The sequence below is a fragment of the Drosophila arizonae genome, chromosome X (genome assembly GCF_054131065.1).
Source record: "Drosophila arizonae isolate 15081-1271.41 chromosome X, UAZ_ARI_1.0, whole genome shotgun sequence".
Classification (NCBI taxonomy): domain Eukaryota; kingdom Metazoa; phylum Arthropoda; class Insecta; order Diptera; family Drosophilidae; genus Drosophila; species Drosophila arizonae.
This window is the reverse complement of record NC_142927.1, coordinates 8,110,015-8,134,443: the sequence shown is the minus strand read 5'-3', so window position 1 is coordinate 8,134,443 and position 24,429 is coordinate 8,110,015. Positions and strand designations below refer to the sequence as shown.

The 24,429-nt window shown below is 39.4% G+C and overlaps 1 protein-coding gene and 1 pseudogene across 7 annotated transcripts in view; both read right to left on the bottom strand.

The window, feature by feature from the left end:
- The window catches only part of Ten-a (Teneurin-a transmembrane protein), a 308,074-nt gene that overhangs the window by 239,854 nt on the left and 43,791 nt on the right, over positions 1–24,429 (bottom strand). The window lies entirely within an intron of this gene.
- On the bottom strand, positions 191–1,396 carry LOC108620331 (mitochondrial import receptor subunit TOM20 homolog pseudogene; annotated as a pseudogene).

Below are 24,429 nucleotides of genomic sequence, written 5' to 3'. Positions count from 1 at the left end.
GAGCAAGCATATCAGAGCATTCTCCCACTCGAAGTTGTAAGAGCATGGAAATACGTTAGTATGTATGATACTCTGTATTTCGATCTTCAATTGCATATACATATCTTATATTTATATTCCGACAAAATACAACTATATCAACATTCTTCAGTTGTTTTCGGCCAGAATCGTTTAAAGAAAAAACTTTAGCTTTTATTTAAAAATCCAGTCGATCGACAGATTTTTATTAAAATATTTTTGTTTCATATACATATGTAAGTCTCTGTAGCGAATCTATTTTTTTTTTTTTTTCTTTTTTTCATTCTTTTTCCCGATTGCTTTGGACATGCCCTATTCGAAACCCTCTTACACAATTTTCCTTGTGACTTTCAACAGCTGCAAAGCGAGAAGTTTTGCAGCTTTATAAGAGTTTTCCATTTTGTTTTTTTTTTTTTGTTGTTTTTGTTTTGATTTGTTTTTTTGCTTTAACAAGCAGATTACCAATAGGCAACAGCGTTGGTGGACGCGATATTCAATCGAGTGGGAGATCTATTTCTGTGGTCTCTGGTAAGGGTTCGGGTAGCTGCAACTCGGGCAGCTTGGTCAGCAGCATATTGAAGATGCGCTCTGGCAGGGCCACCTTCATGGCCTCCAGCAGGGCGACGGGCTGGGCACAGACCATGATGGCATTGGCCAGGTGAACGAGGCCCATGTCCAATTTGGCCTGCCTGAATAGATCTTCGGCCACCTTGATCTCGTTTTGAAAATAATGCTGCACCATCTCGTGATCGTTTAGCTCGGAAAGGTTGAGCCGGTGGGTCGCATTGTAGGCGAACGGCAGTGTGTTGACCTTCTGGCGACGCTCATGCACCTTCCGCTTATAATTGGGATCGGAGCGGCGCTTTCGATCGTAATAAATACAATAGCCAAGTAGAATAGCACCGGCAGTGCCCGCGGTCAGAGCCAGCAGCGAGTTTCTAGACATCTTTGTGTGGGTCAATTTGGAAATGTCAAACAATTGACGAGTGCTTTTACTGCAGTTTGTATTGTTGTTTTGAAGTATGAGAGTCTTATATGTGCTATATACATTGAAATGAAAACTTGAACTAACGGAAAAATCATTGTGTGTCAAAGTCAAATTGAAAAGTCAACGTGAACTCAATGAATCGAGTGAAATTAGTATTATTATTACTATTTCTTGTAATGGGTGAGTAGAGGCCATATAATAGGTATGTATATAGAAAAAAGAACATGGTTCGGCTAAGGAATAATATGAAAGAGAAAAGAGTATAAAAGGTAGTAGAAGAGAAGTAGGAAAGCGAATGCCATAGGAAATGTGGGTAATCGGAGCTTTGGTTGTCGACGATTCGCTTCGCGTTTCAAAAAAGTATAACAAAGGTATTTAAGTTATATAACTGTATAAGACTGTATAAGTAAGTATAAGGTAGTATAAGGAGTATAAAAGGTAGTAGAAGAGAAGTAGGAAAGCGAATGCCATAGGAAATGTGGGTAATCGGAGCTTTGGTTGTCGACGATTCGCTTCGCGCTTCAAAAAAGTATAACAAAGGTATTTTAATTATATAACTGTATAAGACTGTATAAGGAGTATAAGGTAGTATATGGAGTATAAAAGGTAGTAGAAGAGAAGTAGGAAAGCGAATGCCATAGGAAATGTGGGTAATCGGAGGTTTGGTTGTCGACGATTCGCTTCGCGCTTCAAAAAAGTATAACAAAGGTATTTTAATTATATAGCTGTATAAGACATCGTTAAGATCTGATGAGTCAAAGACCATATCAAATATTAGCAAATTTGAGGCAAGCAGCTTTGCTTTGTTCTTCAAGGCTTTGGCTCAGCCTTTGTGAATGATTCGGCTTACAGAAGCCACATCAAAACGGGAATCCTCTTTCAAGCGACATGTGCGCAAGTGTATTTAACCTGTGCCATGCTGCATTAAGCTGCTCTTTCTAATTTTACTTTGTTCAGCTGTGAGTCACAGATGAAATACGATTCATAAAAAATGTTTATCTCTTTAGCCGTACGCTCGGCTGTCATTATTTAGCGGCTGGACGAAATCCTTGGTCCCTTTTCATTATTTAAGCAAACATGTGCGCAAATACACACACACACATACACACACACAGACATTCACGCACGCTTAAATCTCACGTTACGTTAACGTCAAAGAATTTATCACAATGACAAAATCAGGCAAACGAAGCTGGTTGACAAAGGGAAGAGGGGCAAAGGGCAGCAGAGCAGACTTTACTTTAGGGTTTAAATGTAACACATTTACAAATTGTTTACACACACACAACCGCACACACACACACACAAGCACACTCGGTCACAGAAGCCCGCGCGCGTCTCAGCATGGTGATAAATGATAACAAATTAGCGGTTTGTCTCTTAAGCGAAAAAGAGCGCACCACGCACCACACGCCACTCACACACACACACAGACACACATACGCATAGACCGTGGCAGAGCGATACCTAAAAGTTACCACAATGCAATAAATCACATCACCTGGCCAGACACTCGCACACTCGCACACACACACACACGCACATGACTCCACACGCAAAGCTCAAATGCTCGCTTATACAGTAAGCTCTGCTAAATGACAAACATTATCTTGATAGAAATACAAAACAAAAATGCATGCATATGGGAGTAGAAAACAGCAGAGAAATATGAGAGAGTAAAGGCGAATGAAAAAGATGAAAACGAATAGAAATAGAAATAGAAACAGAAATATAAAGCGAAAGGAGCTGCAACAATCTGATTCACCAGAAGCCACCATATTGAGTGGAGGAGTGAGGGATCTATCTATCGTATAAGCAAATCACAAGGTTAACTGCTTGTAACAAGGATAACAGACTGAGATACAGAAAAAAAGGGCATACGAATTATTAGTCCAATTTGAGGCCAATCAATCATAATTCTCAGAAAAATTGCTTTACCCTAACACATATTGCGTATACGCAATGTTTCCTGGAACATCTACCTTGTTAAGTGTGTAAGTGAAGCAAAATAAGAGCAGCAAAAATATTATAATGTGAACAAAAATATCAAGCAAGAAATGATTATGAACTTAATCAATTAGCTAAGATATTGGATTTAATATATCTCGACTGAAATATTACGTATACGCATGATAGGACCTTGAACGGAAGTAGGCAGAACGAGCAGTCCTACATACATACATCTAGAGATATACATACATCTAGAGATATACAGATATAAATGAACAGCTTAACAAAAATAGAATTCCTTAAGATAAATGATAATCAATTGGCCATTAGACAGGTTCCTCTTAGGGAGTTGGCATTGTAAATATTACGTATACGCAACGCTTAACGTTGAACGTTTGCAGTTTTTACCTACGGCAAGCGCACACCCAGATGTGTGTGTGGGCGTGTGGCTGGGTCAGAGGGCGTGACGCTCGCTTAAGAAGCTGCTTTCTTATGCATGCATGAAGTAGATGCCAGCAACACAGCCGTTGCCGTAAGTTGAGACAGCCAGCAGAGTTTGCCATGCAGCCTGATGCTTGATGCCTGATGCCTGATCCTGACCCGTGCGAGCTAGCGCACGTACTCCGGCTACCGTTACTGCCTGATGTCCTTCTGGCATCCTGTGTGAATCCTTTTTGCTCGCCTGCACAGCATTTATGAGTTGCTGCCACGCCCATTCAAGCGCTGAGCCGCCCATCGCCGCCCGCGCCAGCTCTTCAACTGCACCAGCAGCAGAAGCAGCAGCAGCAGCAGCAGCAGCAGGATGCCACGTTGTGAGTCGGGTCGTTTGGGTGTTAAGTGTGTACTTGCGCATAATTCATGCCACACACATACACAACACATACACATACAGAACTGGTCCGGCTTTAGCTGGAGGCTGGGGCGCATTTTAATTATCATTTTCGGATTCGGGCGCGTTTGGAAAACTATGAAAATTTAATGAGAGCTGGCTGCGAGTAAAATTAGAGCCACCAATTTGCTGCAGGCGCATCCACCACACACACTCACACATGTGCCTTTGCATCACCGGACAAGGGGGGCTTCTTCAGCGCCTGCATGCCAGAGATCCTGTTGAACTTATTTCATTACATTAGAAAATATACAAAAAATAAAGGAGGGGATGCAACCTCAACGCTATTTGTTTTTCAGTTTATGCATCCTAATGAAGCAACTTCTGCCGAATGTGTGTATGTGTGTGTGTGTGTGTGTGTGTGCTGGACAATTTAGTAAGAGCGTAGAGCATTGGTTACTGCTGCACTTGCCGCGCATCCACTTAACAGGGTTAGCCGCATTTTAATCGCTTTAAATTCAAGTCTTTGCATTTTTAATATTCACTTTTATTTATTTATTTATATTTTTTTGCAGCTTTTAATTAATTAACTTAAATGATATGGAATGTTTTAATTCCATGCAAAGTGTATACACTATACTGTTGCAAGTTTCATTTCTGTTACTTTAATACAGCTTAAAACTAAATTTTTTTATTTTTTATTAATAATATATGAATTCCGTGTAATGAAATTAGTTCTTTATGAGAAATTTCAGTTCAGAATTATTACTAGAATTTTTGATATGTATTTTTTATATATTGCAATTTATATTTATATTTAAATTAAACTCCACATGAGGCAAGCTCAAAGAGTTTTCTGAATTTGTTGTATAAATTCATGAATATCCATTCATGATTATGATGCCAATTTTTTTTTTAGCTGCTTGGAGCATTTCAAATGAAATATACAAGGCCCATGTTTGAATTTTAAAATTAGGTAGAAGCACTCAGACCCTTACAATCTCAGCCAAAGGCTAAGGGAATGTAAGAGACGAACGCTGAGACCATAAATTGAGAATATCTTAAATACCAATACTTAGCCTCACAAACTCAGGAATAGATAATCTAGGCTCTTCATGGTACTACCAGCCTGAGACAGGTCTATGCAAGTTCATTCACAGCTCCACAAAAGAAACCGAAAATTGAAAGTGGATTACAGATAACTTTGCATAATATATTTCAATAATAATATGCTTTTAAATTTATGCAGATTATGTTTTTACAAATTTGTGCGCTGGCGCATGTACACCGTTTTTATTTTCAATAAATTTACAAATTATTTCAATGGCGACCTTTCGAGTATTTTAGAGGAAACCAATAAAAATTTACAATTATATATGGAAAACACATTAAAATTCCATAAAAAGTGCATATATAGAATCCCTGCATAAAGTAATATCCTGATTGATTTAAAATGCTAAAAATGCCAACAAATAAACCAAAAAAAAAAACCTCAAAGAAATAAAATAAATAAATAAATAAAAACAGAGCACAAAATGAGAAAAAAGAAAGGGAGCAAAATGTTGTAAAATTGACAAAACTTTTAATGGATTTTTGGACAGCACTATTTTTTTTTTTAGTTGCTGTTGTTGCTTTTGCTGTCGCTGTTTTTTTTTTTTTTTTTTTTTTTTTTTTTTTTTTTGCTGCAGTCGATGGTCAAATCACTTGCGGCCGTTTCCATTACGAATTTCCTGTAGGTTGATTTAACCCCAGCGATATATATATATATATTTTTTTTGCACAGCGCGTACAAATTGTCAAACCGTTAACATGATATATATATATACATATATAGATAAATATATATATACGTATATAGTAATGCTTATAGATATATATGAGGTTGGGGATTTAAAAAAAATTTGTAACAAATATTCCAGAACTATTTTCAGCTTGCGCTGCACATTTCGTTGTGTGTGTATGTGTGTGTGTGTGCGTGTGTGTGCGATAGTTCAATATTCATTGGCCGTAATTTGATTGAAATAAGTGAAGCGCGCTTTTGTGCGTCGCCCGAGTGAGCAGACGTAACGGATAACTAGGTGGATCAGGTGGCACAGCTGGTTGGCTGGTTGGTTGGGTGGTTGATTGGTTTGACGGCCATATTAATACGAAATTGGGTGGGAGCGGACTGGTTGAAGCTGCACGCAGCAGCATCGAAGCATCGCTAAAGGCAATGGCAAGCGTGTTCTGCTTGGCTCATCATGAAATTTATGAAGCATTCAACGGAGCACAGGAAATTAAAATTATTAAGTATCACTTTTTGTTCCCCAAAACCAGGTGTGCATCTGAAGGTGTGTATGGGTACATGTGTGTGTGGCTAACTGTTCTGTTAATGTCACTTTTGGAGTTCACATTATGGAAAATGCAAAATGATGCCGATGAAAGCACAGCTCGCTAGGCAAGCAGTGCCAAAGGACTCACTTAATCAATAGTTCTGGTAAGCAGAATATCGACTGATAGATACCCAGTAGCCGTTAGAGTCCGAGGTGTTCTTTATATGAATGAAATGATATGGAAGTTAATATGAAGATCATCTGATAGAATTTTTTTCTTAAGCAATTTTTGTTTACCTTTATAATATTTATAGTATAAAACTCTATCAGTCCGAAATGCTAATGATAATTATCAATAAATTGTTCTGCTTGGGCTTTAAGCTATCTTCCTGCTGGCCGCCCAATACAACTTTAAACAACATAGAAAAATTGTTGTAAAGTTTGTTCATTCGACTAATTTTATTTGAGAATTTCATCGCGTGGATGGTTCAGCCAGAGCGTGAGTTACTCTAATTAAATTACCGCAGCTCCATTCACATGCGATGCCATTGTTAACTATCTCTGACTAGGCCGAATTTCCTCTCTATCTAGCTGTGCCTCTGTCTCCCGCTGTCCGTGTCTAGCTCGGCCGGAATTTCGTTTTTCGAGAGCATTTTTGGGGACGTCATGTGGCATTGTCGTTTGGCTTTTACCATTTGACTGCGCATAATAAAAATTGGCACATATTTTTGGTATCAATGCGGTTATTGCTGTAGCGTTTTCACTTTTCACAGCAAATGAAAAAAAAAAAAAAAAAAAAAAAAAAAATGCGGACACAATTGCAATGCAAAATGCCCGCCGTGCTCGTGAGTATACCCTGGAAAATTTGGACGAGGTATGATTGACACAGTGTTATATGTTATATGTTATATGTTATATGTTATATGTTATATGTTATATGTTTATGTTATATGTTATATGTTATATGTTATTGTTATATGTTTATATGTTATATGTTATATGTTATATGTTATATGTTCTATGTATATGTTATATGTTATATGTTATATGTTATATGTTATATGTTATATGTTATATGTTAATTTATTGTTATATGTTATATGTTATATTTTATATGTTATATGTTATATGTTCTATGTTATATTGTTTCTAATTGTTTATATTTATATGTTATATGTTATATGTTATATGTTTATCTGTTATATGTTCTGTTATTATGTTATTGTTTTGTTATCTTTATGTTCTATGTTATACTGTTATTTTTGTTTATGTTCTCTGTTTCTGTTCTCTGTTTCTATTTTCTCTGTTCTCTTTCTCTGTTATCTGTTCTGTTCTCTGTTTGTATATTTCCTGTCTCTTTCTCTGTTCTCTGTTCTCTGTTCTCTGTTCTCTGTTCTCTGTCTCTCTGTCTCTGTTCTTTTTCTCTTTTCTGTTCTTGTTCCTGTTCTCTGTTCTCTGTTCTCTGTTTCTGTTCTCTGTTCTGTTTCTGTTCTCTGTTCTCTTTTCTCTGTTCTCTGTTCTCTGTTCTCTGTTCTCTGTTCTCTGTTATCTTTTCTCTGTTCTCTGTTCTACTTTTCTCAGTAGTTTTCAATGAGTATTTGCAGATCGAGCCACACTTGCTCCAATGATGTCAGTTGCTGCTTGTTATGTTTGTGGCGTTTTATTGAATGTGCGTGTTGCAGACCTCTACACAGATGCACATTCACGTACACACACACACGCATAGCCACAAAAAGTACAAATTGCTGCATAAATTATAGAAATCGCAATGCGTTGACTGTCAGTATGGTCGCTGAGCGCAAAATGTGCGCTAAAGCGTAATGAAAAGCAATGAAACTGCGACTTTCGAAAATGAACAGCAGCTGCAGCTGGCGCCACCTGCCGGACAATTTGTGAAAAAACGTGAATAAAATGCCTTAACGAAATACATACACCCATAGACACGAAACGAATCTCACAATATATTCATAGATCGGCCGACGCAATATCGACAGTATATTCATTGATTAAACCAACATATAAGTATATCTACCTAAAGCTGGCTAAGTTTATGGAAGTCAAATGGTTGCAAATAATCGAAAAGAAGCTGGTAGCTTATTGCTACTGATGTAAGGGCTAAAACTATTCTATACACTGAATTCAATGAAGACCATTCGAATCCGGATAGTTTATTATTTTTAGCTTGTCAGCACAGACTAAGTTGCGCGACATACCACTCTCTCTACAAGGGCTAAGTTCGACTTTCTATGTACAAACATAATGAAAATCTATGCATGATGAAAATCTTATTCTATGTATAAAAATCTGACATACTTCTATGTGCCGACTATCTGACTCCACATTTGCCATTAGCAAAAAACAAGACATGGGCTACCAGCATTAGCGGCAAATGATATGGAAATATTGTTGTTAGCTTTTGATCTGGTATTTCGGTCATGGGTTTTACATTTGGCGCTGGCCTAATGGAGTTTGTGAGATGCTAAAAGTTTCTACATTTTTTTCCTCTCTTTTCTGGTTTAATTTGTAGGCGACCAATGCGATGCCATGCGATGTGCTGATGATACGTAGTGGCCATGTACTGTTCCATGCTTCCGTAATTGAATTTCACTGTGGGCCCAAAAGTATGCCGCATGCAATAACGGACAAAATTTGGACGAATACGTGGAATTGCCTGCGGTTTTTCACTGAGTTCTTGTTTGTATAAGCACTCGCTCAGGGTTGCAACAAGGAGTATATGTTTCTTCTGTATGTTGTATGCTGTATGCTGTATGCTGTATGCTGTATGCTGTATGTTGCATGCTGTATGTTGTATGCTGTATGCTGTATGCTGTATGCTGTATGCTGTATGCTGTATGCTGTATGCTGTATGCTGTATGCTATATGCTGTATGCTGTATGCTGTATGCTGTATGCTGTATGCTGTATGCTGTATGCTGTATGCTGTATGCTGTATTGCTGTATGCTGTATGCTGTATGCTGTATGCTGTATGCTGTATGCTGTATGCTGTATGCTGTATGCTGTATGCTGTATGCTGTATGCTGTATGCTGTATGCGTATGCTGTATGCTGTATGCTGTATGCTGTATGCTGTATGCTGTATGCTGTATGCTGTATGCTGTATGCTGTATGCTGTATGCTGTATGCTGTATGCTGTATGCTGTATGCTGTATGCTGTATGCTGTATGCTGTATGCTGTATGCTGTATGCTGTATGCTGTATGCTGTATGCTGTATGCTGTATGCTGTATGCTGTATGCTGTATGCTGTATGCTGTATGCTGTATGCTGTATGCTGTATGCTGTATGCTGTATGCTGTATGCTGTATGCTGTATGCTGTATGCTGTATGCTGTATGCTGTATGCTGTATGCTGTATGCTGTATGCTGTATGCTATATGCTATATGCTGTATGCTGTATGCTGTATGCTATATGCTGTATGCTGTATGCTGTATGCTGTATGCTGTATGCTGTATGCTGTATGCTGTAATGCTGTATGCTGTATGCTGTATGCTGTATGCTGTATGCTGTATGCTGTATGCTGTATGCTGTATGCTGTATGCTGTATGCTGTATGCTGTATGCTGTATGCTGTATGCTGTATGCTGTATGCTGTATGCTGTATGCTGTATGCTGTATGCTGTATGCTGTATGCTGTATGCTGTATGCTGTATGCTGTATGCTGTATGCTGTATGCTGTATGCTGTATGCTGTATGCTGTATGCTGTATGCTGTATTCTGTATGCTCTTTGCTGATACATACATATATAGGCCAAATGAGCTCCATTTTGAGCGAGCGAGCGAGTATTAGGCAGTCGCATTTACAATATTCATGCTTGTCGTGTTTTTTTTTTTTTTTTCTTTTCAACTGTGCCCTTATTTTGGGACGGCCAGTGGGAAGGCTTATGCGCTGTAACATGCCAGTGACAATGACAGCGACGCTGACAAAGGCAACGACAGCAACGGCGATAATTAAAAATAATTTGCAGAAGCCGAAGTTGCGATCAACTAAAACCAAGCCAAACAGAAGCCCGCTCCCATGCATGCGGACAGAGCATAGAGAGGACATGCGGGACACGGAGAATATGGCGGACATGCGGGACATGCAGGACACTCTGGTATGCAGGACACAAATTGGAAGCTAGAACATGCAACGCATTCGATATGAATGCGAATGTGCATGCGAATGCGATGGCGAATGAAATGGACACTCGCACTAACCGCCAACAGCATGTTGGCCAACAGGCTCAACAACACTTGGCAAACAATCAGTCAAAGGTGAAAGTGCGTTTCACTCTCGCCCTTTCTCTCTCTCTCTCTCTCTCTCTCTCTCTCTCTCTCTCTATCTCTATTTTTCTCTATCTGTCTCTTTTGCACTCTCTCTATCCGATTAAAACTGCAAATACGCGTCTGAAAGTTGGAACCGCAGCGCAAGTTGATGCCCGGCACCCGCCATTAAAACTCGAAAGCCCTAAACCAAACGCAAAGCCGAAACCAATCCAGAAACAGGGCCTAAAACCAGAGGGCTCTGGCAGTTAAAAAGCAAACGTTGAACAGAGAACACAACATGCACACACACACACACACACATAGACACACCCACACACAAAGCACTGACATGAGCATTTTTAAGTTTGAGTGACACGAACTGAAGGCACAAAGTGCTTGCACAAGAGAAACAGACAGTCAGACAGAGTATTCGAAAGAGAGAGAGAAGGAGAGATGGCAAGCAAGAGAGACAGAGTGAGAGAGAGAGAGGCTTGTTTTTAAAGGGTTTGTGTCTAGGATCTGTTGTGGGCTAGTCCGTGCAGAAAGCACTTAATGCAAGTGAAAACTTACAAAGGCAACGCCACTGGGTCGATGGGTCGGTCACTCATTCGCTCGCTTAGCTCTTCTCTCTCTCTCTCTCTCTTTCTCTCCCTGCGCGGTGGCCTGGCTTATTCGAGCATTGGGCCTTCGGTCTTGACTGGCGGCTGGCAGACAGGCAGCAGCTCAGTCACTCAGTCAAACAAACAAACAAATAGCCAGTGAAAGGACAGCAGACGGCCCAAAGTGAAAGTCACCAACAGGCAACACAAAAGCAGCGCCCAAGAGCAAAGGAGAGCGATGCACAAATTGAGGGAGAGAGCGAACGGTTAACCAAGCTGTAATAGTCAACTAGTGGATACCTTAACTGCAGCTTAAAAGATGTAGAAAGCAAGGAGAGACCGAGAGATAGTCGACGAAGAGCGAATTTGCAGATAGGCTGAGAAAGAGAGAGAGAGAAAGAAACTTGTTTGAGTTAGATGAAACACTGTTTCTGACTAATCTCTTTCTCATAAAAAGAGAAAGAAAAGCTTTGCCTGATTGATTAACTTAATGAAGGAAGCTTAACTTATAGCAGAAAAAAGATTATTCCCTTCCCAGTTGTGTGAGTATCAAAAAACCCCTTGTCCATCTGCCTGCTTACAGGGCAGTCAACATGTGCTTAACCACAAAATGCCCGTGCCGCATGCTAAAAGCATAAATATAATTTAATAACCTGAATACTGTAATGTAGAATATTGAAAATATTTATGGCTGAGGTCAAAGCTGTTGGCATTTTATGAGACTCAGCAAGATACAAAATGTGGCTACATATTTGTGGAGCTGAATCATTAGCAAGCCATCTACACAAAGTTTCACTGTGGGAATTTACTTTGAGTTCTGGCCAGCTAGCTTAAAGTTCACTCTAATGCACAAAACATGAACTACGAAAGACCTGGTTAGTCAAAACGGCAAAGCGATTTGCTGGCGAAAGTGAAGCTAAATTTGCGCTGCGCCCGAAAGTATGCAGCATGGAAATAAAAATGAAAACTCATGTAAAACACATTCAGCGGGTGACGGGACGAACGCCGGCGGCATCTACTTGTAATCCCTTCAGGAAATCAACTAAGCATTTTAATTAACTTGGCCCAGAATAACAAAAGCAGGCCAAACAACTGCCCCGCAAATGGGCAACAAACAACAAACAGCAGCTGCAAAATATGACCAAAGCCACAAACTAAAATCAAAGCCACACCAGAGACTTTCCCCTAACTTCTGTTGCCGCACACCCACAAACACACACACACACACACCCACACACATGAGAGTGGGCGGATGTATCATGATAATTTAGTGAAAGCGCAGCCATTTCTTCACACACACACGCACACACACACACACACGCGCACACATATCGCACACAATCAATATTAAATTTGCACTTGCCACATCTTTATTTGCTCCTGTTTTGGCGCAAACAAAGCGCGGCCCCCAGACCAGGCGGCAGAGCCATCGAATCGAGCCTTAGCGATGAGCGTGACTCACGAGCTCAGCCTTAATTGAGCAATCATCGCATAAGAGCAGTAAATAATGAACAAATCTCTAAATAGGACTTTACTTTAAGCAAAGAAAATGCTGAAAAATACTTATAAATAGAAATATTTGTTCATAATTATTTATGATAAAAATTAATAATATTAATACTTAAAAAACACAACAAAAATCTATAAATAAAGTAAAAAAAAAAAAAAAAAACTATAAATATATTTATTTATATATGTTTATAATTAATAATATATTATTTAATTTTTATCCATACATATAAAAAAAATTGTTTCACAAAAATATTTTATATGCTCTTTTTAATTACATACGTAATTAAACATTCATTTAAAACAATATACAATTTTCAAACTATTTTTGTTTTTGTTTTTAATGCAGTTCATCAGAATTTTTATATATTTTTCTTAAAATTTTTTAAACATAAATAAAATTGATAATATAATAATTATAATAGTAATTAATTAATTAATAATTACAGATTACTTAATTAATTATTTATTTATTTATATTATTATTTTTTTTTATTTATTTATTTTTTTCACAGGATTTGTAAGAGATGTTTTTTTTTTTTTTTTTGTATTTGTATTTGTATGCTAGAATTCTTTTATTATATGCAATGCATTGCATCTTGCCATCGCTGACATAAGCAGCAATATTGGTCATACGGGATAATATCCGGAACAGCAAGAAAGAGGAGCAGAAAGGGAAAGAGAGACAGACAGAGAGGGAGAGAGGGAGAGAGAGAGAGAGGGGCTAACGACGTATAATGTAAGCAAAGCACAACTAATTTCCAAAAGTTTATTTTATTATTCTTATTTGTGTGCGATTTCCAGAACATAAACACACATCGGAAAGAGAGAAGCAGGGAAATAGAAAGAGGGGAGAGAGGGGCATAGAGCAGAGGCAGGGGGCGTGAGAGGGAGTTGCTGAGAAGCGCTTAGAAGCACATTCCCAAATGCAAATCTAAACTGCCGTTGGCGCACACCCTCACACAGGCACACAGACCCACACACACACACACACACACACACACACAGGTGAAAAGTTGACACAAAGTTTTCAACTGGCATACAAACTGAAGTTGAAGTTGGAATTGGCTTTGAAAGCGACTGTTGGGTTAGAGCAGGGGCAAGGCTGCAAGGGTTGGGTGTGGTAAGGGCTGACGGCGCCCCGAATGTGTAAAATTTGAGTTATTTAACAAATAAAACATAAAAGAGAGAAGAAAATAGAAGCAAAAATGCAAAACTTTTAATTTCATTTACAATGAGTTTTGGAACATCAAATTTGGTTGTCGCAAATTTAATCTGAAACTAAGTGGAATATATTGTAATGCGCACAAATGAGCTACGCTATGATATGCATATCAAGTGAATTTATGTATATGTATATATCTATAATATTTCTTCTGTTTGCCTTACAAGAGATACGTAAATTTCCTTTAAACGTTTTGTTATTGATAATCTTTCCTATTTATTTATAGACATTAATTATACATATATAAGTAAAGGGAAAACGAAGATGTCTCAGCGATATCTCAAAGCAAATCGCAGTAGTTCACTCAGCTGACTGCAGTCTTTTTTCTGAATCAGCTTCCTTCGAAATTCTTAGCTTTACTTTCAAGACATTTTTCCATATTTTATGCAATCCGTTTCTTTGCTCTGGCTGGCTCAGTCAAATGGACTTCATTAATATTCAATTTTCTGCTCATTTTATATTAGCCTTAATCAGTGTCTCCCTCTCTCTCTCTCTCTCTCTCTCTTTGAGTGTCTCTCGCCGCCTTTTTCTCAGTCGCGCTTTAATGTCTTTGACCCACTTGCCTGGCCTGACAATCAAATATTTCGCCTTGAGGCTAAATATTAACTTTGCAGCTTAAGTCGCTTTTCGTGTACGTACATATATATTTATATAAACATACACAGACACACGCACACCATTCTATTTATATGCTTTGCTATGTGTGTGTGTGTGTGTGTGAGGGCACATAATGCAATCGTTGCAATAAATTTAATCAACAAATCCATTTGATTTCTTTGACTTATCGCTTGACCTCGCCCTTTAGCTCATTAAGTCTCTCTCACACTCTGGCTCTCTCTCTCTCTCTCTCTCTTTCACTTTTTTTATATACGTATACGTAAGACTAGGTTTATTAGGCGAGAGACAGTAAGAAGCTGACTTGTCTATGCAATTTACCGCTACCTGCTACGATTCTGCTCAAGTTGATATTTGCAAACGTTGCACTGGCTGCAGTGGCAGTTGCAATTATCGATCAAAATATATATATATTAAATTTATTTATATCTATATGGATGTATATATATATATGCCCGACTTTTCTATAGTAAATAACTTTCCAATGCTGCATTTCACTCGAGACTCGAGCCGACTGCAACAGCAGTTGCCTTATTGAAGCTCTCCCCGTCGTGCCAGGCTGCCTTCTAAGTGTAGTTTATGTCTCTGCTACCTTTTTATTTTATTTTTATTTTTATTTTTTGACACTTGACAGGGCCAATTGGCGCGTTTCTTGGCAGGATTTTCAATTACGTAGCGAAAGCGCAGAATAGCACGCGATTTTTGCATACGAAACGCTGGCAATGAAGTCATCTGCGAGGCGAACGGATTTGAGTGCTCAGTCAGCCGGCAGATGTGGGTCAGACAGTGGCAGCGAGTGTGCACTGCACATACACACAAACACACACACACACACACACACACACACACACACACACACACACATATACATATATACACATATGTATGTGTATAAAAGAGTTAACCAAACATTCGCTGCATGACATCTTGATGGATGCTCGAGCAAATCTCTGGGATATTTTGCCTAATGCATTCCAATTGAAAGCGAATAAAGGAAATTAGCTGTGCATGGTTAGTTGGGGAATTGCATGCGAATTGCCGAGGGGGAGAGGGACAGATAGTTAAAGGGTTGCTAACAGATACTCTAGCCTGCTGTGGGCCTAGCCTTGCCTAGCCAAAGTGCAGGGTATTATCAGTTAAACCTTCCTGCCGCCAGTTCAAGCTCAACGGGCATCAATTGCTGCTCAATCCTAGCCCAGTCCTAGCTTAATTATCTAGGCTAATTGCAGGGTATTATTGAGCTCTTTCATCCGCTCATCAAACTCAAATCCCACTTTAATTTGAAGCAATGCCATCATTATCTGCTGTGTGTGTCTACAGGGTATCTTCTGCTCGCAGACTTGTTGCTATCTGAATGGCCAGCTTTGCTTCCTGTTACGGCCTGGGCATAGATATTTTGGTCTATTGCCAGAAGGCTTTACAAATTGTACAATAAACATTGAGCACAACCTATGGCATCGATGGCTCGACGCGCTGCATCTTTGCCAAATGCCAGAAACGGATAAAGCAAAAAAAAAAAAAGGCAAAAAAAAAGAAGGGCAAATCAAGAGGCAAAATGGCCAAGCAAAAATTGTGAAATGCGCAAGGAAACTGCGATTAGTTGTGTCTGCCTAGGCAAACGAGCTGCGTCCCTGTGCCCTCCTCTCCACTGCTCCCACTCACATCACATTGCTTATCTCCCCCTTTACTTTATGCTTTTCAATATTTCCTCCTATTTTCTCCTTTTCTGCTTTTTTGCTTTGGCTTTAATTCTCTGCCTGCTGCCGGCTGTCAGTCAGGCTCTGCGTTTAGTTTTTGTTTTTACTTCTTTTTCTGTCATTCATTTTGCCATTTTGTTTTTGCATAGTTCAAGTTATGTGGCCCGAAACGGCAGACCGTAAGGCCGTCACACACACACACACACACAGACATACACTTAGACGCGCGCTTAGACTCTACGATATTTGCACACATATGCAAAAAGCTGTTTTGTGTCTGAGCCAACTATTTTGTAGGTTATTAGGGCGTATTTCTCCACAGCAGATAGACTGTCACAGACACACACTCACACACATGCACACACGTACACACACATGCATCTAACATTGCTGTCAAGCATAAAGCATGCTTTAAATTTGAAACATGTTTTTTATCACATTCCAGCGACAGCAACTGTCTGAACTAAATGAAACTGAATTTAATCAATGCAACTAATAAAGTGAACAAGCTGAACGAGTCTGTTTTCCGGCTGCAACATCGATTGAGTTGCAGCAACTTGATAAATATTTCAGCTATGCAAATCCAAGTACTTTCACCTAATTGGCCAATCTCGAGGGTCAGCATACTTTATTGTGAATGTGCGCTTAATTAAAAGTAGTTAGTCCATGCTCATTTCATATATATGTAAGTATTACGAGTTCAGCTACAAAATATTGCAGTTTAATAAGAAAAGCAACAGGGCATCTGCATCGTCGATCATCTGTGTGCTAGCGCGGCTTATCGGCTTTCGCAACGTGACAGCCAAAGGACGCAGGAACCCAAGGACTCAATGTGAAAGTCCGTTACCGGAATGTGCCGCTTGGCACATTTTTGTTGCTGCTTTTGTGTGTTGGGTTAATGTTTATAGCCGATGCTGATGCCGATGCCGATGCCGCTGCCATTGCCGTTGGCGTTGCCATTGCTGATGCCTTTGACCATTGACCAGGCGCTATCCCAGCTACAACCGGAACAAGTGTTAGCAGCGAGAGAGAAAGAGAGATGGTGTGAGAGAGGGTGGGCGAGCGGGGCTTGGGTGTGCTTTTGATTATGGAGCCCAGCTCGTTTTAAAGCGGATTTGAACGCTGTTGAATATTATTTATGGGGCTGCCTTTTATTTCACACAAAACTCGCAACGAGCAGCGATGATAGCGACCCTTAAGAGCCACACATGTGTGTGCGTACGTGTGTGTGTGTGGAAAATATTTGCCAACATTCTTTGGGTATTTAAACAAAGATTTATTTTATATATATATATATATACATATATATATTTATTTTGTGCAAACGGCCAACGGAAATTGCAAGTAGAGCGTTGAATCCTTTTTGCTTCAACACGTCCTGTCTGTCTGCTCATGTGAGTGTGTGTGGTGTGTGTGTGTGTGTGTGTGCGTGTCTGTGCTGTCCATTGTTCGAGGATTTGTTGGGACTTGTTTCATATTTCACAATAACTCCATTTATTGTTGTTGCTGATGTTGTTGTTGTTGTTGTTGTTCTGGGGGGCTTTAAAGATGAAATGAGGTTATCAGCTTGCGGTTTATGGTTCAGGGCTCAACTATTAAGACCTCACAAGGAGCTCGACATATGTGTGTCTGTCAGTGTGTGCGTGTGTGTGTGTGTGTGTGTGTGCCACACACTCACACAGTTCACACTTCACTCTAATTGATGCAATATGCATATTTTGTCTATTAATTTGTGTTTATGCATAATGCAAATTAATTATGCATAATCGTGATTAACAGCCAAATGCAAATTTGGCATCGAATTAAACGGCAGCCGCTAAGCCTACGCTTTTTTTCTCTCACTGTATTTTAATTAGCTATATAACATGCCTGTTTATGTGGGTCTCTCTCCCTCTCTCTCTCTCTCTCTGTGTGGGTGTGTGTGTGTGTGCTCTTTTATTTATGAGCTTTACACGTGACGCGCAATGTTTTATCTGCGCGACAGTTGGTCAACACAAACAAGGGGGAGACATGGCCTTTCGACCTGGTCCACCCCATCGGGGCATTAAATGGATATCACACTGATTACTTTTGGGGTTTTGGGGCATCTTCTACGGTGGAAATTGTATGCTATTGAAATATCAGAAATATACCGTAAGATAAGAAAGGTTAGAAGAGTAGAAAACATTAAGTGAAAGCAAAGTGCTGATAGCTGCAAGAAATGTCAAGGGAGAAGCAAGGTGAGAAGCAAAATAATATGGAAAGTATCTAGAAAGTGAGCAAATCTGCATATGAAGTACTGAGAAGGCAGAGCAATGTCTAAAGCAATGTGAGAAGCATAGCGATAAGTTAGACCTCAAGTGAAGAAGCCAGCAATGCAGGAGGCAGAAGAGCTCAACGGGAAGCGAAAAGAAAAGTCAACTACTCCAGAGGGTATATTAAAAATCGTCAAGTGAGACCCAAAGTATAGTATTTTAAAATGCGAAAAGCAGAGTCAAAGAGAGAAGCGAATTGAAAGGCTAAATAAGTAAGACCAAATCTGAAAGCCAGCAGAGAGGAAGAGACAGCTGCAGCTTAATTGCAAAGCGTGAGGTGCAGCATTTGGTAATGCGAGATAAGCAAAAGAGAAGCCAAAGCTGAAAAATACGAATAAAATGCACAAGTGGAGCGCGAAGCGAGAAGCAAAGCAAAACTGCAGCTCAAAATGAACTTTATTCAGCGATTAGCAAAAGTCCAAAACGTGTCGCAAATGTCGAGGCTATTAAGGCGAGCTGCGCTTCTCTCTTTAAAATATTGAAGCATTAAATTTCGTATTTATCTATATAAGTATATACATAATATCAACTGCATGAAATATTATCATGGCAATAAGTTGAGATTAGTTTGCAACTCAATTTGATGGCGATGCTTCTGAAATTTGACGGCTCTCATTCCCGTTTTTAAGGCCATTGCGTTTCCTGTTCCAAATCTCGTTCGCAGAGCACAGCGAACGCCTTTGGCCGAGTGCCCAAAAAAAAAAGAAACTAAAAAAAAAAAAAAAAAAAAAGTAAAAACTTTGCCTTAAGACAACAAAATAGAACGAGGTCCGGCGATAGTTCGCACCCGACACAGCCACCCGTTGCTCCTTTTCCACTCAATCCTAAGCTACAGTTAACTGGCTCAACAGACTCGAAATTCAACCGGAAAAAGAAACTGAATAAGTGCTGTGGGTGAACATGCTCGACTAGCAGCTCCCCTGCACTAAATGGAAAACATTCTCTAGCTGTATATGACTTTTGTGACTTAGAGTCAAAACTTGACACAGTTTTTATAAGTAATACTGTGCATAGAAAATCTATCGATAATTATCGATTACATATATATCTTCATACACTCAACTCTGCCTGTGCAGCGACATGTGCATAGAACGCATATGCCCGCCATCGATTGCAGCTAGGGTATTGAAAATGAAGAGCTGTGGAAAAGTAAGTGACCCTCTGCGTTTATCTTGCTTTTTATTATGGCCAACGCTTCGGCAGCTTTGGCTAATTTTGTTTATTAAAAGTTGGCTGACCTTTTCCGGCTCCAAAAAAAAAAAAAAAAAAAAAAATTAATATATGTATATATATTCTCCCAAAAACGTTTATTTAATGCGTGCCTAATTAGCCAAAAAGGGGTATATGGGTTCAGTGTAATAAGTCTTGTAGCTACAGACTCGATCTTAAATTTTATTATATGTATTTATTATTCTACTATCCCATTTATTAAAATTAAAATAAATTTTTTTTTTTCATATTCATCTTTATTTTCGCCTTAGGAAAAAATTAAAAAAGCTTTAATTCTAATTAATTAATTAATTTTCATCTTTATCTTAATTTCTATCTTAATCCCAATCTTAATGATAAAAAAAAAAACAACTCTTCCGATTGTTGGGCGAGTATTGGGCAGCCAGTACAACGCATTGCAATTGCTGCTCATGTTGCGAAATTAATTTCGCCGTGTGTTGGCTGAGCTTTCAGGATTGCCAAGTGTCATTAGTTTGCTGTTTGGCAGCGACTCGGAGACATAGTTAAATTAGCTAAACATTGCGGTTGCTGTTGGCTCTCGCAGTGGTTAAGGCCAGCTAGGGGCGATCCACTCGGGCCAGGGCGTGGCTGTCGACCGCGTTTGATGAAAAAGTTGGCTGCGGATTGTTGCTGCCGGAATGTGAGTGGGTTTGGTTGGGCGGACTGGGTAGATTGGGTGGATGGGGTGGGCTCGGCGTGGCTTGGCTTGGCTTGGCTTGGCTTGGCTTGGTTGGTTGGTGTGGCTAATGCCTTTTGCTTTTGCACTTCACTACACTTGGCAAAAAGTTTTCGCATAAAAATGTAGATAATGCCGAGCTTGGCTGGTGCTTGGGTTGGTGGGTGTGAGTGGGCGGGGTGCGGACGGAGATGGGGCACCATGCTATAAATGGATTTGTGCCCTGAATGCGTTTCGCCCACCGACTGCAAATGATGGTGAGCAAACAGAAGTGGGCGTGGCCCGCAAAGCGGTATGCGCCGCTTGCCAAATGAATTTGTCTACAGCAAAAATTGCGAACAAGTTCGCAAAGCACTAAAAAGCGCAGCACGAACAATTTTTAACTGTTGTGGTCCGAATTAATCGAGTTAAAACTAAGATTTGCCGTTCATTTTGGCTCAAGCCAAATTTCACTTCCTCAAGCAAATGCAATTTGTAAGGCAGCAAATGTCAGTTATTTACAGCTGAAAATAAATATTGTGATAGAATCTGTTGTTATAGATATTGTGTGGAACTAGTTCATAAATATTTTGATCGAATTGGTTGCTGGGAACTAGTTCATTCTGGAGAAAAACTCAGCGGCCAATGAGATTGCTCTGGTATTCAATTTTCCAATGATATGCATATGGATTTATATCACTAGTTCTTGAGTTCATAATTAATAAGTATTTTATGATTCTTTAGTTCATAATTATTATATAATTTGCGTTTTCACTCAAGCTATTTCTAGTTCATGATTGTCTAACTGGTGCATATTTGATTGAATATATTATGTTGAAACATCCAAGCTTTTCTTTTATATTTTATTATTATTATTATTATTTTATTATTATTTTTATTATTATTATTATTATTATTATTATTATTATTATTATTATTATTATTATTATTATTATTATTATTATTATTATTATTATTATTATTATGTGATTTATATTTATTTTTTTATTTATTTTTTTTTTTTTTTTTTTTTTATTAATGAAGTGAGTCATTGTACCCTACTGCTCATAAGAACTAGTCCGGAAATTATATTTATTTATTAAATATAAATATATTGTTTAGTATGCAGGTACTGTAATGCTCTTCACGAACTAGCTAATTGAAGTTCACCTTTTCCCCAATTCTTCAAACATGTTCGGAAACTCATTTAAAATTCAGGCTTATGTAGTATATAATATAATTCAAGAATAATCTAATTTACAATAGAAATAATTGATCGGGCTGTTAATACTGAAATGCAACAAAATGCAATACTTAAGTTTAATCTGTTCAAGTCAGTAATAATGAAAACTGTTTGACTTCAAAGATTTTCTGTATTCTTGGCCTTGATGGCAAATCTATTGGCTAACAGCATAAATTAAGTGCTGCATCAGCGTGAAATGAATATTTGTAATCAATATATATATACATATATACGCTTTGTTTGGCAAAAAGTTGTTGGAAAAAAGTTTGTCAAGTGCCCTGGCTCAATACTGATGCGAATGTTTATCGATTTCACGGATTACGAGCATCTATTTGAAGCCAAAGTGGAAGTGCACATTGCGAAGTCAAAACTGTTTGACAAGCACCTGGCATGGCTCTGTTCAACTGTCCATTCGAGCTGCCCCTCTCTATCACAGCGTATATACATACATATATATAAATGTGTATATATATATATATATATTTGACTGGTAACCCGACTCTTTGCTATTGCTGTGGGGCACAGTCGGGCATCACTTATCAACCATTTATAAACAATAAACGAATATAAACAAGAAACTTTTGCCAGCGTCAAATGCATTACAACAATACCGGCTGAGAGTGGGCGGTGGCCGTCGAGTTGCCGGATGCGGGGTCGGCGGGAAGTGGACGGCGAACGAGGGACGTGGGGCGAGTGTCAGCAAAAGGGCAACAACAGCAATGAGTGCTCAGATAAATGGCATAAATATGGCAAACAAAATGGCAGCAGGGTGCGTAAATTGACGCTGGGGTCTGCCAATGTAACTGAGCCAAGCAGCCAAAGAAAAATGCAGAAGAGAACGAGATAGATAGCGGTTGAAAGAGAGGCAGCAAAGTGGAACTGGTGCTTGTTGGCTCTCAGCTTAGCCAAAACATGTCAATGTGAAAAGTTTGCTGCGTGATTTCTTCGGAAACTTATTTGCCCCGTTTTGGCTTTTACTTTGCTTCATTGGAAGTTGCTGCACAAATGGCAAAAATTTGAGAAAAAGAGAAAATAATACTTAAGAGTGCCGGAATACCCTGTGTATGAAAGGAAGCTTTAACTGAAACAATTAAGTTTATACAGATGGCATATCAGTTGCAAATATGAAACGAAAATGGGAGAAATCTGAAATATATATTTGAGGCCTGTTGGTAGCATACAGCATACAGCATACAGCATACAGCATACAGCATACAGCATACAGCATACAGCATACAGCATACAGCATACAGCATACAGCATACAGCATACAGCATACAGCATACAGCATACAGCATACAGCATACAGCATACAGCATACAGCATACAGCATACAGCATACAGCATACAGCATACAGCATACAGCATACAGCATACAGCATACAGCATACAGCATACAGCATACAGCATACAGCATACAGCATACAGCATACAGCATACAGCATACAGCATACAGCATACAGCATACAGCATACAGCATACAGCATACAGCATACAGCATACAGCATACAGCATACAGCATACAGCATACAGCATACAGCATACAGCATACAGCATACAGCATACAGCATACAGCATACAGCATACAGCATACAGCATACAGCATACAGCATACAGCATACAGCATACAGCATACAGCATACAGCATACAGCATACAGCATACAGCATACAGCATACAGCATACAGCATACAGCACATACATATACATATACAATCTGCATAACTTCAAGTTTCCAAGGTAATTATTATAATGAAGTTATATTACCTCTGTTAGAGTTGTATTTATATGATTTAGGCATTTCTTTAAGCAAGATTTAAAGTGACGGAAGCGAGGGCTAAATACAATATACGTTTATTTGCTGCTTCATTTGGCACACATTCTGTACACGTTACTTTCTCATGCGTTTTGGTAGTGGGAAACGCCTGAGAGCACAGCGATCCCTATGCCTTTCACACTGTGCCTGCTTAGCAAGAAGGAAGCTTCGTTTAGCATGCCCCACATCGAACCCACAAACGCGCTCTAGGATATACAAAGTTTTGGGTGAGCAGCAAAAAAGAAAAAAGAAAAAAAATGGAAAAATAGTGTGGAAGGGGATGATGAAGGAAATGGGGAAGAGAAAAACAAATTTTATACCAGTCCATACAATAAAATGAGGGCACGCAAAAGATGACACCAATCAGCGGCAGGAGACAGAAGAATATCGCGAAGTTAGTTGAGGGCCCGCTCCCCCTCCGACTGGGGATGTGGGGAGAGAGAAGAGAAGATGGTTGGAGCTGCGGCAAATGCGAAAAAGAAAAGGCAAAGTTTCACGTTGATGTTTGTTTACGAAATATGAAAGGGAAGAGCGCAAATAAAATGCCAACTGTGAGGGTGCTGACGGCAAAGGGGGCGGAAAACTGTGTGAAGGGGCTATAAAATAGGTGTATGTGTGTATGTGTGTCTTTCGCTCTCTCCCTCTCTCCGTCAGTCTGTGCGTATCCAAAAGTATTTTATGCACATTAGTTGCGCTTTTATGAACTTGAAGTTGTCATTTCTAGCCAACAAAGTTGACGCTCAACTGTCGTACACAAGGCAACGCCCCCCGTCCCTGCCCCTGCCCCAGTCCCCTTCTGCCGCCCTTCTATTCTGTTGTGCATTGTGTTGTTGCTGCGAAGTAGGCAAAACCGCTCAAAAGCAGCTGCAAATGACAAGAATTTGTTGCTCGACTGCCTGCCTGCCTGTCTGCCAGCCAGCCACCTTACCACCTTCTCGCTCCTTGGCCGTCTGTCTGCCTGAGTGCCTCCTGCCTGCTTGCTGGATGGCTCTGCGCTCAGTTGCGTTCGTGGCATGTAAATATTAACTTTGAACAAAATACGACACGGTCGGACTCAGGACAACAGCCTAGCCCTAGCCCTAGCCCTAGCCCTAGCCCACTCTGCCCACGCCCAACCAGAACTTGCAGTCCGATAAAATAATTGGCAGTCAAAGTCCATGAATTTATACACCCACATATATATCTAGG